Below are 16755 nucleotides of genomic sequence, written 5' to 3'. Positions count from 1 at the left end.
CTGAGGCCTAGGGTGCTTGTGTGAGAAAAGGGTGGACAGGCAGGCCACAGGCAGAGTGAGGAGGGCCTCGCTGTCTCCTCTGGAGAATGGGAAGTCTAGGCTAGAGGCCAAGGGTAGGGTCGGGCGAGGGTGGCAGAGGGCAGGAGAAGAAAGACCTAAGAGGCTGGGCCAGCAATGAGGACCACATACAATTGGAAAGGAAGTTCCAGTGATTGAGAGGAGCTGTCCTTTACTGAGCACTTCCTGTGTGCCAAGTGCTATGCTAAGAGCTTCTAACATATTAGTTCACTGACCTTCACATCCAGCCTGCAACCACTAGGATGCATGAAAATAGGGTGATAAATGAGGGAACCCTCCACAAATCAACCAGTCTGGGTTAGTAAGGAAATTTTTATGCTGGGGGCCAGGTCATGGTAAGTGATCTATCTCTATAGCTGACACTCTTCCCCCACTGCGTGGCAGTCTCGCCTCTTCCCGTGTTTTTCACTACTCCATCACTGTTGCCTCCTATAGAACAAACTAAACAGGGTGTAAGGGACCCCCGGGTTGCAGGATTGAGATAGTGGGTCAAGAAGACCATAAAAGAGAGAAAGACAATGAGAGATTAAAGGAGAAGGGAGTGGGGTGTAGACATGGGTCCTATTAGCGGACGGGAACCTGCTTAGCAATGAGAGGGGTCAGTTTGCTAACGAAAGACAGGTCTACCAATTCAAGACACCAACCAGTGTAAAACTTCACTAAAAATAGTGGACTCAGAAAAGGGGAGAACTTTGACCCCCTTTCTTTGGTGGGGGAAATGTGGTCATTTCTCACTAAAGGACAAGGGACACAGTTGGGTAAAACTGACCAGAGAGGGGTTGCAGCAGGTGGGGGGATCTTCAAGAGAGCAAATCAGAGGTGTCAGGTGGTTCTCGGGTAGGAATAAGGAGGGGGACAATGCAGAAATAAGGCCCTCGCCAGAAATGGCTGGCAGAGCGGACTCTTCAGTCCCAAGAATGTCTCCTGCTGGCAGAGGTCATCAGAGATGCCTGAAAGCCTGGTTTCCCTCAATCCTAGTCACAGTGATTTCTTTTTTTTTTTTTTTTTTTTGAGACAGAGTCTCACTCTGTTGCCTAGGCTGGAGTGCAGTGGCATAATCTCAGCTCCCTGCAACCTCCACCTCCCAGGTTCAAGTGATTCTCCTGCATCAGCCTTCTGAGTAGCTAGGAATATAGGTGCCTGCCACCATGCCTAATTTTTGTATTTTTAGTAGAGATGGGGTTTCACCATATCGGTCAGGCTGGTCTTGAACTCCTGACCTCAAGTGATTTGCCCGCCTTACCCTCCCAAAGTGCTGGTATTACAGGCGTGTGCCACCACGCCCGGCTTAAGTCACAGTGATTTCTATTTCAACTAAAGGAATGGGACCAACTGACCCCCCACTTTCTCCCATGGCCTTTGGGAGTATTCTTGTGTGTGAAATTTACCTAAAAAAAGAGGACAGGGTAATATGTGCGGTGGTGACACACATACACACTGAGCACATCACTGCGATCGCTGCTACCAAAGAGAACTCCCAAAGACCAAATCTATCTCATGGTAACAGAAGCCCCAGTGGCTGGCACTGCCTACCACACCCATAGAGCTCTCCAAGGGCAGCTGTTCCTCATACACTCCACTCTCTCCTCTGCTCAAAACCAACTCCTACATTCACCTGCAATCCACCACCTGAGCTCAGGGCACTCTTACATTCCTCAAGGACTCCCGCCCCTGTCTCCATCCCTAAGTCATCCCGTCTTCTCTCCCAAAGCTCTGGCTCAAATGTTTCCCCCGCCAACTTAATCCTAACAGTTCCCCGTCTCTCCTAAGCCTGAACCCCTGCAACCCCTAGATGCACTTGGGATTACTGTTCAACCCCAGTCCAAATCCCACGTTCCATCTCACATTCCCTAGGTCAAGCCTTGGGTGTGTGTCAAGGGGAAAGTCTTAACGAATGAGAACCAGAAAACCTGCCCTTGTGACGCAGTCTCTATACCCAGTCTTGCTGGCACACGGAGATACTGATAAAAAAAACAAATACACAAAAATGAAAGAACTAGCAGCAGGGCATGTTTCAAGATTTATTGAGTGCGTGAGAGGACAATGGTCCACAGCACAGAAAAAGTCAACAGGAACAAATTCTTGGTTTTCAGAAGTCACACCAGGAACAGGCAGGAGGACACGGAGGATGGCCACTGGATGGCCTGGCCTAGATGGAAGAAAACCAGTCTTCCTGGGCCATGGCACTCTGTGGCACTGGCAGGGCAGAGCCAGCTGAAAGGTCTTCACCTCTGGATCCCAAGTCCCCAGAGCCACAGGGCTTTTCCTCCGCCCACCCTCCACCCACGCTGAGGGAAAAGTCGATTAGTGTTGTGCTGAGACAATAGGGGCAAGAAGGTCCAGCCATGCGTCATGGAGTGACATCACTCATCACTTTTGGTCTGTGATCAACCCTCAAACAATCTAAAAGAGAAGACAAATGAAGCCAGCGGCTTGGAATTTCTGCCTGGGAAACACAGGCCGACTTAACCTCTTGGCATTCACTTACCATGAGGAGACCCCTCCAGGGAAGCTGGGACCCCAGGTCATTGTCTCGAGAGGCTCAGTGCCTGCACCTCCTGGGGTTTCCTCCAACAGTCTCCAGACCCAGGGCGGCATCCCTGGAGTGAGGAGGGGCCACAGAGCAGGAGGCTGCAAGTGCTTGGTCGCCAGTGCTCTGCCATCTTTCTTCAAGCTGATGTCAATGGGAATGCCCCCAGTTAATCAAGGTATGAGTTGCCAGTTTCTTTCATACCAAACTCATCTCAAAAAGGAATCTCAATGCTCCCAAAGATTACTCAAAATAAAACTTAGGAGTCTAGCAAAACTGTCCTAGGAGTCTTGACATGCAACCGAGCAGATGTGCAACTGGCAGAGAGACAGCTGGAGAGAACTCTCAGGGCCCCTCCCATAGATGTCCCACCTCGCCGTGCTGGGAGCCAAGGACCACCCCAGCAGCCATCCCTCCACGCTCTCATTACTTGCCTGCACATCTGTCTCACTCTTGCTCACCCCAGACTCAAAGACCTTCTCATGTTGCTACTCCTCCCTGGAATACCTTTCTTTTTTTTTTTTTTTTTTTTTTTGAGACGGAGTCTCGCTCTGCCACCCAGGCTGGAGTGCAGTGGCCGGATCTCAGCTCACTGCAAGCTCCGCCTCCCGGGTTCACGCCATTCTCCTGCCTCAGCCTCCCAAGTAGCTGGGACTACAGGCGCCTGCCACCTCGCCCGGCTAGTTTTTTGTATTTTTTAGTAGAGACGGGGTTTCACCGTGTCAGCCAGGATGGTCTCGATCTCCTGACCTCGTGATCCGCCCGTCTCGGCCTCCCAAAGTGCTGGGATTACAGGCTTGAGCCACCGCGCCCGGCCTTGGAATACCTTTCTATTGCCCATCGCATCCCACTCTTTGAAAGACCTGCCCAGGTCCACCACCTCCAAAAGGCTGCTTCTCTTTGAAAATCTTAAGGCAGTGACTGTATGCCACCCAACATCACACTTATTTGTTAAAAAAAATAATTCACACAGGCTTTTCTCACCATCTAGTACCCAAACCTTGACACTGAGAGAGACTGTTCTCTGATAACAGGAGGCTAAGCTGAAAAAAGCCACACTAAAGTGTCTCCCATCACTCACTCACACAGCATCCTGCAATGCTCCTGAGACCAGAAGGTGCTGGCAGGAGAGAAGGAGTGTGTGAAGGCGCCAGCATTTGAAAGGGACAGGTGTGAACCCTCCAAACACGGGAAACGGCTTTCAGCAATTCCTCTCCCTGCGTTATCGATGACCAGAGCACAGGCAGCCCGTGATCATTTTTGAATGCAGGTGTATACAAGGGCAGAGAGAGATGCAGGAGGAGAAACAGATGCCAGCAGCCTGTGGACTAAGTCCAGTCCAGGAAAACAATCCAGCCCAGGACCCCAAAAGTGGCTCTGCTTTCCTGTAAAAGCCCCATAGAACTTCCCCGCCAGGAGGAATCAAAGAGAAGTCACATGGGGCAAAAACAGTGGGAAAATACTGGTTGGTAATGATAGGAATCATGTGGTCTCAAGTACCACAAAAGTCACCTCTATCAGAACATAATTTTCCAAATGAAGAAAATTAGGTTCTGAATCAGTCCTTGACTGGGATAGTGGCAGAAGGGGATTTAAAGCCAGAGGACCAGAGTCTCTGAAGCCTAGGTCCACCCATCTTCCATTACAACATCCTGCTGCCCGGGGAGAAAGGGCAGAGACCTCTTATTACCAAAGTGGGACTCTGGAGGTTTCCCCCCAGCAGGAAGTCCTAAAGGCACATGAAGGGCCAGAGGTGATGTGGGTTGGCTGGGTGGACAGCGGATCTGGGGACCCACAGTGCCATTCTCATCTCACCTCTCAACTCCCCTACACCAACCCCAAAGCCCCTGGGAACATGTACAGGACTGTACTAGATACAAAGAACCAACATTCCAAAGAATGAACCAGAGATCTTACCTCAAGGACACGGAGGTCTAGCATGTTCCCGACATGACAACTCCCATGCCTCTGCACACAGTGGACTATCTGCAACAGATAAGATGCCATGAGTGAGCACCTAGCTTGTCCCTGCTCACAGCAGGGATGGCAAGCAACAGGAAAGGGCTTAGCACAGTAGTTACCAGACAGTAAACATTCCTAAGCAAACACACTATTTCCTCATAAAAGAGAAAATAGTTAACTCTACAGAGGAAGACAGTGGATGGTCTACGGCAGGGTGAGGGTGGCCAGCACTGATCAATGTGTAGTTAATCAGCAGAAGATTGAAAGATCAAAACCAGGTTTACAGGAGTGTGCCACGGCTGAGGCAGTGACTCTGCTGGTCGTCAAGGGAATTTAAGCAACACACATAGCCTGGTTCCCAACAGCAGGGAGCAGGAAGTGAAAGCTCTAATCATGACGTGACACCCACGGCAGCCCCCAATCCCCTGGATGCCCCAGGTGTGTGCAGCTTTGAGAAGCAGGAGTGTAGGAAAGTTCCCGGGACAGGAAGGTGAAGATGTGGACCCTCCAAACACGGCAACCTTTCCCACATTTCCTCTGCCTGCACTACCAATGACCAGGACATGGGCGGCCCGTGATCACTTACGAATGCAGGCGCAGGAAAGAGCAGAGGGCAATCCAGGAACAGAGGCCAAAATGAGCTGCCTGGAGACTGCCAAAGCGCCAAGCCCAAAGGATCTGAGCGCTATCCACCTAATGCAGTACAAAGATCTCATGTGCCCCCATCAAGAAAGTCACAGAAGACTAATTTTTGGTTAAAAAAAAAAAAAGGCTAAATTGTTCATTCATCCCACAAATATTAAGTATCTACGGGTTGCCAGACATCATGGGTTCAAAAGCAAGAAAAACGTGCAAGATCTCCCCTTTACAGAGTTTTCGCAGTTTCATTACATTACAGAAAGTCAAGATCAAGAGAATGAAAGAACTTAGCCAGGCTCTCCTCTGCACCCGGCTTTGCCAGACAGTTCTCGGAATTCATGGCCATGCCCTCCGCTGGGGTCCCCCATGGTGCTCATGACCAACACCACTTACCCAGGGACATTCTCACCGCGCGGACAGTGGGAGCCCCTCAGGGAGTGCAGATCAGGGTGCTGCGGGAAAAACGGGGGCTGTGGCTGGTGCGGAACCAGCAAAGTCATCCAAGGGAGAGCTGTCATCTGTCTCCAGGAGAGCCGCACAGCCCACGAGGCCTAGGCAGGGAAAAGCATAGGGAAGGGGCTTAGTACAAGGTTCTGGCAAAGGAGTCTGGAATTCGCCCCTCTGGGGCCCTGGGCGTCCTCTATTAAAACCTCAGCCAATTGGTCTGTAAAATGGAGGTTTTACAGGTTATTGAGGAGAAAATGAGTTAACGGTTCCAAGGACGTGGCACAATGACTGACACTCTGTAGGCAACCGACAAGCAGCTTTGGGGGCTTCCAAAGTCAGGAGTCGGAGATCGGGGTCGGGGGAGTGAAAGTCGCGAGGTCTCTAGAGCCCCTCAGCCCGCGTGCAAGGCCCCGGGCTGCACGTTTCTCAAGGGGCACTAAGCCTCCCCGCATAGAGACTGTGCGGACCGGGGGTCTGACGTCTGCATGGGGTCGGCTCAGCCCAGCGAAGGCCGAGGGCGCGGCTCACCCGCCAGTCTTTTTCCCGAGGACACGCGAATCCTGAGGGGCCCACCCCGGTGGAGGGGACGCAGCACTGCACCAGGGGCTGGGCCTGACGTCCGGCCGGCTCTTCCCACTCCCCTCGGGGCCTCAGTTTCCCCTTTTGTCGGGAAGGAGGTACACAGCACCGGCCTTGGGAGGCCACTGGGGGTTCTTGGGAAGACCACGCCTCGGGCGCTGCCTCTCAGTGACTCATCCCGGGCGTCAGGATGGATGGCGGCGAGTACAGGGGTAACCTCGCGGAGGGGGGCGAAGAGCAGTCTGCAAACCGCAGCCACAAGACTCTCTCTCTGGTGCTCTGCGCCAGCGGAAATACGGCTGGGGGCGCGGCTGCAGCCTAGAGCGGCGCTTCCGCCGGGCCCCTACCTGCGCAGACGTGCCTGCAGCGCCCCCTGGCCGGACGGAGCTGCAATTCTGTCCCTCTACTAACGCCCTTTATCCAAGCGTTCATCTAAAGGAGCATCCCTTCCATGAGTTCACCCACCCATCCATTTACCCAGAAAATATTTGTGAAACGTCAGCTTCCATTTGAGGACACAGTGAGAAGACAGCCATCAGTCTATAAACCAGGAAGTGGGCCCTCACCACTTCCTGGTTTACCAAATCTACTGGTACCTTTGATCTTGGACTTTTAGCCTCCAGAACTGTGAGAAATAAATTTCTGTTGTTTATAAGCCACCCAGTTGATGATGGCACTTTGTTACGGCAGCCCAGTCGGGGGTCGGCTGGCAAATAGGTCAGCTTGGACCATGGCCAGCCTAGTGTCCACACACCCTCCTCTCCAAGCAAAAAAATAGAAAAAAATCCACTTCAAACATGCATCCCTTCTATCATTGGCAAGAGTGTGTCTGCAGTCTTGTTTTGTTTTTGACGTCAGCAGACAAAGGGTCAGTCATTGAGAACAGACTGTTCTTTAAATGCTGTAACAAAGGCTGTCACAACACACTTATTCAAGAACTCAACATGCTGCCCTGTTTGCTGGAATCCCTCACCACGTAGGCCAGTGTCACAGATGGGAAAGTCAACCTGGATAAGCAAAATGCCCACAAGGCTGTATGCAACAGCCAAACCCTCAGTGGAATTTCTTAATAACTGGCCATTTAGGACAAGTTAAGGAAAAGACTTGGGCTTTTAGATAGAATGTGTTGGCGATACAAACCTAACTTATGCTTCAAAAATAAAATACATTATTGGAAACTTATGTAATCAAGCGAGGGGAAGGGCAGAGGTCAAGCTGGGCCTCCAAAACAACGAACACCAGAACTGGAATTCCATCCCTGTCCTGCAACTCTGCCTCTCTCTCTGGGTGGACTTCTGACTTCACACTCGCTCTAGTTTTTTGCTTATAGTGAGGGACATATGCCACATTTACCCAGGGGAACATCTCCATCCTGCTTCCACTGAGGGTAGGCAGGACTGCCACATACAGTTGTGCAGGTCGTGTACTGCACTACTCCTGGGAGCACCATTCACATCATAGCCTATGGTTGAGAAGCAGAGATGCCAGGGATGCTTGGGCAAGCCGATGACACAGAAAACACTTGACTTAAAGGAGAGAAAGTGTTTTCCGTAGCGTGTTCTTCTCTGGTGCAGCAGAGTCACCCTGTGTCATACCATGTAATCCTTAAATAATGGTCCTTCTAATAAAGGCCGTTGAAAATATCTCTGAAGGGCAACACTTTGAGGGATTTTTTCTCCAAGCTACTTGAGATCAAGCAGAAGACTTTAATTAAACCTGTGACAGTGAAACCTGTGCAGGGTCATTAAAAAAAAGGAAAGATTTGCAAGCAGTAGCGGGGCTTTCTGAGAAATGCTATTCTGAACTCCACAAACTTTTTTTTTGAGACAGAGTCTTGCTCTGTCACCCAGGCTGGAGTGCAGTGGCGCGATCTCAGCTCACTGCAACCTCTGCCTCCCAGGTTCAAGGGATTGCCTGCCTTAGCCTCCTGAGTAGCTGGAATTACACCTGGTGACTAATTTTTGTATTTTTAGTAGATTGCACCATATTGGCCAGGCTGGTCTTGAACTCCCAACCTCAGGTGATCCGCCTGTCTCAGCCTCCCAAGTGCTGGGATTACAGGTGTGAGCCACCATGCCCGGCCTGATTTTTACAACCTTTGACACTCAAGCTCTCAATTCTCAAAATTACCTTCTGGGCCAAGGATAGGCACTTCCACCCTTTCTGGAGCTCTTGGAGGAGTCACCCATCTCTAAGATCCCTCATCTAATTTGTCTTGAGTGTGGGTTAGGACTTGTTGAGGCTGCACACCCCTCAGGGTGTCTGTGATTTGCTCGTTCATGGGATGCTTGGCCGAGTCCCCACTCCTTCCTGAGGAAGCTCACCCGGCAGGCCCTATCCAGCATGGCAGGGTGTGTGGTAGGGGTGGGAAGGTGGGCTGCAACAGAGGTAAAGGAAGGAGGAGTAGGTGTCAGGGAGCCTGCAGGTGGTCACATCCAGCTGTCACCATTTATAGAGGCAACTGATTTCCACTCTCGTGTCCACCTCTCCTGAGTGGTGGGGTCAGAAGGCATTCACAGGGCAGAAGCACCACTCCTGCCCTTCAAGGGCACTGGGACCAAGACTTTCCAACTGAAGTCTGCCAACTTTTTTTTTTTTTTTTTTAAACAGGGTCTTGCTCTGCCATCCAGCTTGCAGTGCAGTGGTGAAATTATGGCTCACTGCAGCCTCCACCTCCCAGGCTCAAGCGATCCTCCAGTCTCAGCCTCCTGAGTAGCTGGGACTATAGGAGCATGCCACCAGGCCCTGCTAATTTAAAAAAAAAATTGTAGAGATAGGGTCATACTATGTTGTCCAGGTTGGTCTCTAACTCCTGGTCTCAAATGATCCTCCTGCCTTGGTCTCATATTCAGTCCATAACATCCTCCAAGGGTTTTTGAGATGTTGCTCCACGACACCAACATACATTTCCTATTGATGTACTTTCATGCTGGGATTACAGACATGGGCCACCAGGCCTGGCCCTATGCTCATTTTCTGCTTTTGTTATTTCATTAATTTATTTGTTTTGTTTTTTGAGTCAAAGTCTTGCTCTGTCACCCAGGCTGGAGTGCAGTGGTGTGATCTCAGCTCACTGCAACCTCCGTCTCCTGGGTTCGAGTGATTTTTCCTGCTTCAGCCTCCCGATTAGCTGGGATTACAGGTGTCCGCCACCACACCCGGCTAATTTTTGTATTTTTAGTAGAGACGGGGTTTCACCATCTTGGCCAGGCTGGTCTCGAACTCCTAACCTCAAATGATTCACCTGCCTCAGCCTCCCAAAGTGCTGAGATCGTAGGCGTGAGCCACCATGCCTCACCCTAATTTTATTTTATTTGAATCAGTTAAGTTGTCCTGTTTTCTTTCTTTCTTTCTTCCTTCTTTCCTTCCTTCCTTCCTTCCTTCCTTCCTTCCTTCCTTCCTTTTTTTTTTTTTTTTTTTTAACAGAGTCTTGCTCTGTTGCCCAGGCTAGAGTTCAGTGTGGCACACTAACTGCAATCTCCACCTGCTGGGTTCAAGCGATTCTCCTGCCTCAGTCTCCCAAGTAGCTGGGATTACAGGCGCCCGCCACCATGCCCAGCTAATTTTTGTATTTTTAGTAGAGACGGGGTTCACCATCTTGGCCAGGCTGGTCTTGAACTCCTGACCTCAAGTGATCCACCTGCCTCGGCCTCCCAAAGTGCTGGGATTACAGGTGTGAGCCACCATGCCCAGCCTTTTTCATTTTTTTTTTTAAGCCCTCAGAGCCAAAAGCAGACTGAGACACAAGGAATTTTTCTTACATGTCAGAATTAAGTGAGCCCTCTCCTGTTGCCACAATGAACATTTCCCTTTCTTCTTTTGCATCAACATTTAAAGGTCATCTATTACAGGCCACACAATGAGATGGGGAGATACTGCCCCCTCTGGTTCCTAACTTATCCACATACCAGCACAGGTGTCCACTCCCCATCCCTTCCTCCTCTTCAGCTTCAGAGTCTTCCTCTTTCTCCCCCCCAACCCTTAAGAGCCTTCCCATTGCAACTTTAAAGGACTCCTATTTGAGTACTTCAAAAATCCACCAAGAGCCAGACACGCTGGTGTGCACCTATAGTCCCAGCTACTGGGGAGGCTGAGGCAGAAGGATCCCTTGAGGCCAAAGAAGCATAGCAAGACCTCGTCTCCAGAAAAAGAAAAACCCACCAAGGTCCAAGCACGATGACTCACACTTGCAATCTTAGCACTTTGGGAGGTTGAGGTGGGAGAATCGTTTGATCCCAGGAGTTGGAGACCAGCGTGGACAACATAGTGAGACCTCATCTCTACAAAAAAAAAAAAATTGTTTTAATTAGCCAGGTATGGTGACATGTGCTTGTAGTCCCAGCTACTTCGGAGGCTGAGGCAGGAGGATCGCTTGAGCCCAGCAGGTTGAGGCTGCAGTGAGCTCTAATCATGCCATTGCATTCCAGCCTGGGCAACAGAGCAAGACCATGTCTCAAAACACAAACAGAAAACCACCAAAGCACACCACCTCCAAGAAGCCATCTTTCTTTGGAAATCCTATCATAATCAGGATCTATACCCAATTTTTATACAATTCACCTGGCTGGTGAATGTTACCTCTTCTGTGCAGGGCTCATGCTCTGTGAGCCTCAGCCATCCCTTGAGTAGTTAACCTCGTCCTGGGGAACAAATAGTCCCGGATATACACAGCCTAATGTTTGCCAAGAAGTCAAGCTGAGAAAGGCCAAACAAAATGACAGCGCACAATGCCCCAGAGGCTTGAGAGTGTTCACAGAAGAGAAGTCGAATGCGAGAAAAGCACCAGCGTTTCCAAACACGGAGAATGCTTTGTGCAGTTCAACTGCCTGTACTATCGATGACCAAGGCATCAATAGGCAGCTGATGATCGCTTTCAAATGCAGACACAGAAAGAGAGCACAGCATGACACAGGGCGGGAGGCAGATGCCAATGGCCAGCATGGGAAAGAGCAGCCTGGTGAGCACGGAGCCCAGCAACAGCCACCCTGTTCTCCAAACCCGGGCAAATTTCCCTGCCAGGGAATGAAAGGGAACACGCTGCTGGTAAAAGAGAGGAAAAAAATCCTGGCTTTGGAAAAGATCAGGATTGTATTTATAAGAACAATGACAACAACAATAGTGGAAATTCCTTTCCGTCACAGCTTTGTTTTTGGGATGAGTAAACTGAGGTGAAAAGCAGGGCCCAGAGCTAGATCATGGCAGAGGGGATTGGGACCCGAGTATCTCTGATGCTCCTTCATTTTTATTTTATTATTATTTTATATTTTATTTTTAAATTTAATTTACTTTTATTATTTTATTTTATTTATTTTACTTTTTGATACAAGGTCTCGCTGTATTACCCGGGCTGGAGTGAAGTGGCACAGTCTCGGCCTGCTGTAACCTCCGCTTCCCAGGTTCAAACGATTCTTGTGCCTTAGCTTCCTGAGTAGCTGGGATTACAGGCACCCACCGCTATGCCTGGCTAATTTTTCTATTTTTAGTAGAGATGGGATTTTACCATGTTTGTCAGGCTGGTCACAAACTCCTGACCTCAAGTCTCAAGTGATCTGCCTGCCTTGGCCTCCCTGGTGCTGGGACTACAGGTGTGAGTCACCTGGCCCAGCCCATCTACCTGTTTTCTATTGCAGCACTCTGCTGCCACGCTCCATGGATGCCCCCATAGTGCCCCCAGAGAGCGCTCATCACCCAAACGGACTCCTGAAAGACACAGTAACAGAGGAGCAGTAAGAAGCCGAGGAGGAGAATGGACAGATAACAACGAAATCTGCAGCACGGTGGTCACTCTTGGCGCAGAGATGGGTCTGGAGCTCCCGCAGGTCTTGCATGGTCAGTTGCTGACTTCCCACCTAGACTCCGGGCACCAACTCTTTGGAAGACGCTGTCCAGCTGGCCATGATTCCATCTCTTCTGGCGAAGGGGCTGCAGGCCCCGGGGATTTCTCAGCTACTATGAGGTCACAGACTTCCCGTGGTAGAACCTTGTGTTCTCAGCTACAATCCAATCCTTTGCAACCAGTAGGTTGAAAGCAGGACTCCTGATATGTCTGCTTAGACTTGCTAAGTGGAAGTGTCTCTCCCCTATCCCTAGAAAAATATCAGGCAAAGCCTTATAATTTTTCTGATCATTCTTAGGTAATAAAAAGTCTTGCAATCACTAAATATGGAAAACACAGTTTCCATTCAACAATTTTATTTTATTATTTTTTAATAATACACCAGTAGGGTCAGGTGTGGTGGCTCACACCTGTAATCCCAGCACTTTGGGAGGCTGAGGCGGGTGGATTACAAGGCCAGGAGTTTGAGACCAGCCTGGCCGATATGGTGAAATCCCATCTCTACTAGAAACACAAAAAAATTAGCCAGGTGTGGTGGTGCACATCTGTAATCCCAGCTACTCAGGAGGCTGAAGCAGGAGAAGTGCTTGAACCCGGGAGGCGGAGGTTGCAGTGAGCCGAGATCGCACCATTGCACTCCAGCCTGGGTGACAGAGCGAGACTCAGTCTCAAAAAACAAACAAACAAACAAACAAAAAGTCTGGGCATGGTGGCTCAAGCCTGTAATCCCAGCACTTTGGGAGGCGGAGGTGGGTGGATCACGAGGTCAGGAGTTCGAGACCAGCCTGACCAACATGGTAAAACCCCATCTCTACTACAAATACAAAAATTAGCTAGGCACGGTGGCATGTGCCTGTAATCCCAGCTACTCGGGAGGCTGAGGCAGGAGAATCGCTTGAACCCAGGAAACGGAAGTTGCAGTGAGCTGAGATCACACCACTGCACTCAAGCCTGGGTGACAGAGCAAGACTCTGTCTCAAACAAACAAACAAAAAAACCAGGATTAGTTACAGATCTGCTGAATCCATTCAACAAGTTTAAATGTTCAGTCTAATGCATTATTATGTTTTCAATGATCTTTCATAGGTAAGACATTTCTCCACCAGCTGGGGCGACGTACAGGATGGGCTGCTGTCTGCTGGGGTGGGGACATGGGCCTTCTCTCTTCATGTATCCAGATATGTTTCTCTTCAATAGGAATTTTCTGTCCATTTACTCACTCTCAATACTTTCAGGATCAAACCAGGTGGAGTAAAGGGTAAGGAGAGGGGAGACGTCTCATCTGGTGCTTTTGCAAGAAGCCCGCACCATCTCCAAGCTAGGGAGATGTTTAATCCTGATTATTTCTCTCTTTTTCTTTTAAGTTATCTCCTTCCTCAGTTCTGCATCTGTCCAGCATCTTCTTTGGAAGGCAGCCACTATTTTATCACGGAACCTTCAAAAACTGCCAATACTCAAATCAATTTTTGCGTATCACAACAGCAATTTTATTGCATTTTTAATTTTCTTTCTTTCTTTCTCTCTTTCTTTCTCTCTTTCTCTCTTTCTTTCTCTCTTTCTTTCTTTTTTTGGATGGTTTCACTCTTGTCACCTAGGCTAGAGTGCAATGGTGTGATCTTGGCTCACTGCAACCTCTGCCTCCTGGGATCAAGTGATTCTCGTGCCTCAGCCTCCTGAGTAGCTGGGATTACAGGCACCCACCAGCACGCCTGGCTAATTTTTGTGTTTTTAGTAGAGATGGGGTTTCACCATGTTGGCTAGGCTGGTCTCAAACTCCTGACTTTGTCATCTGCCTGCCCTGGCCTCCCAAAGTGCTTGGATTACAGGCATGAGCCACCACACCCGGCCTCATTTGTTTCTTGAGATGCAATTGTATATGGTTATTCCCTCTATCTTGGTGCCTCCTTTCTCCTTTCCTTGATGTGTCAGCTGAAACTTCCTTTTTTTTGTTTTTTTGAGATGGAGTCTCCCTCTGTCGCCCAGGCTGGAGTGCAGTGGCTCCATCTTGGCTCACTGCCAGCTCCGCCTCCCAGGTTCACACTGTTCTCCAGCCTCAGCCGCCTGAGTAACTGGGACTACAGGTGCCCACCACCACATCCGGCTAATTTAACATCCTGTTCCACTACTGTGGAACAAGCATCAACCACTCGTCTTAGGTGCCGATCCTGCTATAGGCACTGGGGCTGCAGGAATGAACCTGCCAAGGTGCCTTCCTTAGTGTTATGGGAATAAGGAGTGCAAAAGAAAATCTGGAACTACAGAAAATCTGCAGTTCTGCCTGTTTCCAGCTTTCTGAGGGCACCTTGGCCTTAATTGCTAGCTCCTAAGATTCAGCTCGGTGAGGCCTCAATCTGAATATGCAGGAGGCCAAGCCCTTTCAGGCTCATAGGTGGGGCGGCAGAGGCGGGCGTGGGTTGTGGTTGCACTCAGCCTCCTGTTTGCTGTGTCTCTTCCAGCTCCAAAGGGGTGATGAGAGCCAGATTGCCTTAGATCTGTGGTGGGGAGTAGAGCACTGGAAATGTGGCTACAGAGCACTGGAAATGTGGCCAGTCGGAATTGTAATGTGCCATAAATGTAAATCACACACCAGATTCCAAAGACCTCATACAAGAAAAAGAATAGTAAATAGCTCATAAGTAATTATAAAATATTGATTACATGCTGACATGATAATATTTTGGTTATATTCAGTTAAATAAATTATTACAATTAATTTTACTTTTACATTTTATCTTTTTTTTTTTTTTTTGAGATGGAGTTTCGCTCTTGTTGCCCAGGCTAGAGTGCAATGGGGAGATCTTGGCTTACCGTAACCTCCGCCTCCTGGGTTCAAGCGTTTCTCCTGCCTCAGCCTCCAGAGTAGCTGGGATTACAGGCACGCACCACCATGCCTGGTAATTTTGTATTTTTAATAGAGATGGGGTTTCTCCATGTTGGTTAGGCTGGTCTCGAACTCCTGACCTCAGGTGATCCACCTGCCTCAGCCGCCCGAGTATCTGGGACTACAGGCGCATGCCACCAGGCCCGGCCAAGTTTTGTATTTTTAGTAGAGAGAGGGTTTCACCATGTTGGTTAGGCTGGTCTCAAACTCCCGACCTCAGGTGATCCGCCTGCCTCAGCCTCCCAAAGTGCTGCGATTACAGGCATGAGCCACCGCACCCGGCCTTGCATTATATTTCTACTGGACAATGCTATCTTTCTCTTTCTTTTTCTTTTTTGAGACAGGGTCTCAGTCTGTCAACCTGTCTGGAGTGCAGTGGTGTGATCTCGGCTTACTGCAGCCTCAACTTCCCAGACTGAAGTGATTCTCCCACCTCAACCTCCTGAGTAGCTGGGACTACAGGACTGCTCCACCATGCCTGGCTGACAATGCTATCTTAGACTTTTCAAACACAGCACATTTCCTCTGCTTCATAAATAATCCCAGGGTCCTTACAGTGACAGAAGCCCTCAGCTTTCTCAGAATACTACAATACAGCAACTACTAGGCCTGGGATATTTGTTCTGTGCTACGGTCTTGATATAAATCATTTCATTTAATTCTCACAGTAACGCTATGAGCAGGGAACTATGACTGCCTATTTTCCGTAACTGGAAACTAAGGCTGGGCGGAGAAGTTGGGTTACTTAGCCAAAGTCACATGGAGAGTAACAGCAAGAGTAGGAGGCAGAAGAGGACACCAGGGTTGTGTGGCCACAAGTGTGCACACCTGACCCCCCTGCCCAGTGTCCTCTCAGTCACAGCATCTGTATTAGTCCATCCTCACGCTGCTATAAAGAACTGCCTGAGACTGGGTAATTTATAAAGGAAAGAGGTTTAATTGACTCACAGTTCAGCATGGCTGTGGAGGTCTCAGGAAACTTACAATCATGGCAGAAGGGGAAGCAAACACGTCTTTCTTCACATGGTGGCAGCAAGGAGAAGTATAGAGCAAAAGCGGGGAAAGCCCCTTATAAAACCATCAGATCTCATGAGAACTCACTATCATAAGAACAGCAGCATGGGGGTAACTGCCCCCATGATTCAATTACCTCCCACGACAGGTGGAAATTATGGGAAGTACAGTTCTAGATGAGATTTAGGTGGGGTCACAGCCAAACCATAGCAGCATCCCACAGCCCCTCCCCATCACAGAGACTCACAATGTTCTTACAGTCTTGGAATCCCATAGGCCTCTCCCAGGTACAAAATATGGAGCAGATCTCACCTTAAGGACCCCCATTTCCCTCATGGTCGCGTAGGTCAGGCCTGGATTTTCTTGTCCTTCTGACCTATTGAGTACCAAGAATCTGACTGGAGCGGAGTGTGTGGGCTCCTTATCAGGCCCAAGGGTGGGCTGCTTGCACTCCAGAACATGGGCAGAGTCAGTAGCAGGGCTGTCTCAGGCCCAAGAGGCACACCCTGCCCAGGATGCAGACAGTGCCAGTGCTTATGAGAATTTGTGGGCCATTAAGTCCCCTCCCAAGATTGTCTCCAGTATGCTGCAGAGAACATGGAACATCTGTCTATAGTCTCCGTCACTGTGCAAATCTGATCAAGTTCCTCATATGCAAATCTTGAAGTTCAGAGACTCTTTCCACCCTCCATCCCGTGTACTTCGAGGCTGGAGTTTAGCAAAGCAGTTACCCGCTGTGCTCTCCTCTTGGCTCATCTTCTCACCCTCACATTCCAGTCTCTGGCCATG

The 16755-nt window shown here is 49.5% G+C and overlaps 1 long non-coding RNA gene and 2 other non-coding genes across 3 annotated transcripts; all 3 read right to left on the bottom strand.

The window, feature by feature from the left end:
- Window positions 1–2085: 2085 nt before the first annotated feature.
- On the bottom strand, window positions 2086–16302 carry LOC102125828 (uncharacterized). Its single transcript, XR_012418329.1, has 8 exons — window positions 16279–16302; window positions 11850–11935; window positions 7209–7242; window positions 6185–6578; window positions 5603–5760; window positions 4526–4594; window positions 2567–2752; window positions 2086–2481 (listed from the first exon to the last, which is right to left on the bottom strand). It is a non-coding gene; the product is annotated as an uncharacterized lncRNA (long non-coding RNA).
- Window positions 3747–3880, bottom strand: LOC123567338 (small nucleolar RNA SNORA71). Its single transcript, XR_006690254.1, has one exon. It is a non-coding gene; the product is annotated as a small nucleolar RNA SNORA71 (small nucleolar RNA).
- LOC123567340 (small nucleolar RNA SNORA71) lies at window positions 5035–5166 on the bottom strand. The gene has a single exon (XR_006690256.1). It is a non-coding gene; the product is annotated as a small nucleolar RNA SNORA71 (small nucleolar RNA).
- Window positions 16303–16755: the final 453 nt, after the last annotated feature.

This window comes from Macaca fascicularis, chromosome 10 (genome assembly GCF_037993035.2).
Source record: "Macaca fascicularis isolate 582-1 chromosome 10, T2T-MFA8v1.1".
Lineage (NCBI taxonomy): Eukaryota > Metazoa > Chordata > Mammalia > Primates > Cercopithecidae > Macaca > Macaca fascicularis.
This window is presented reverse-complemented; position numbering and strand designations above follow the sequence as displayed.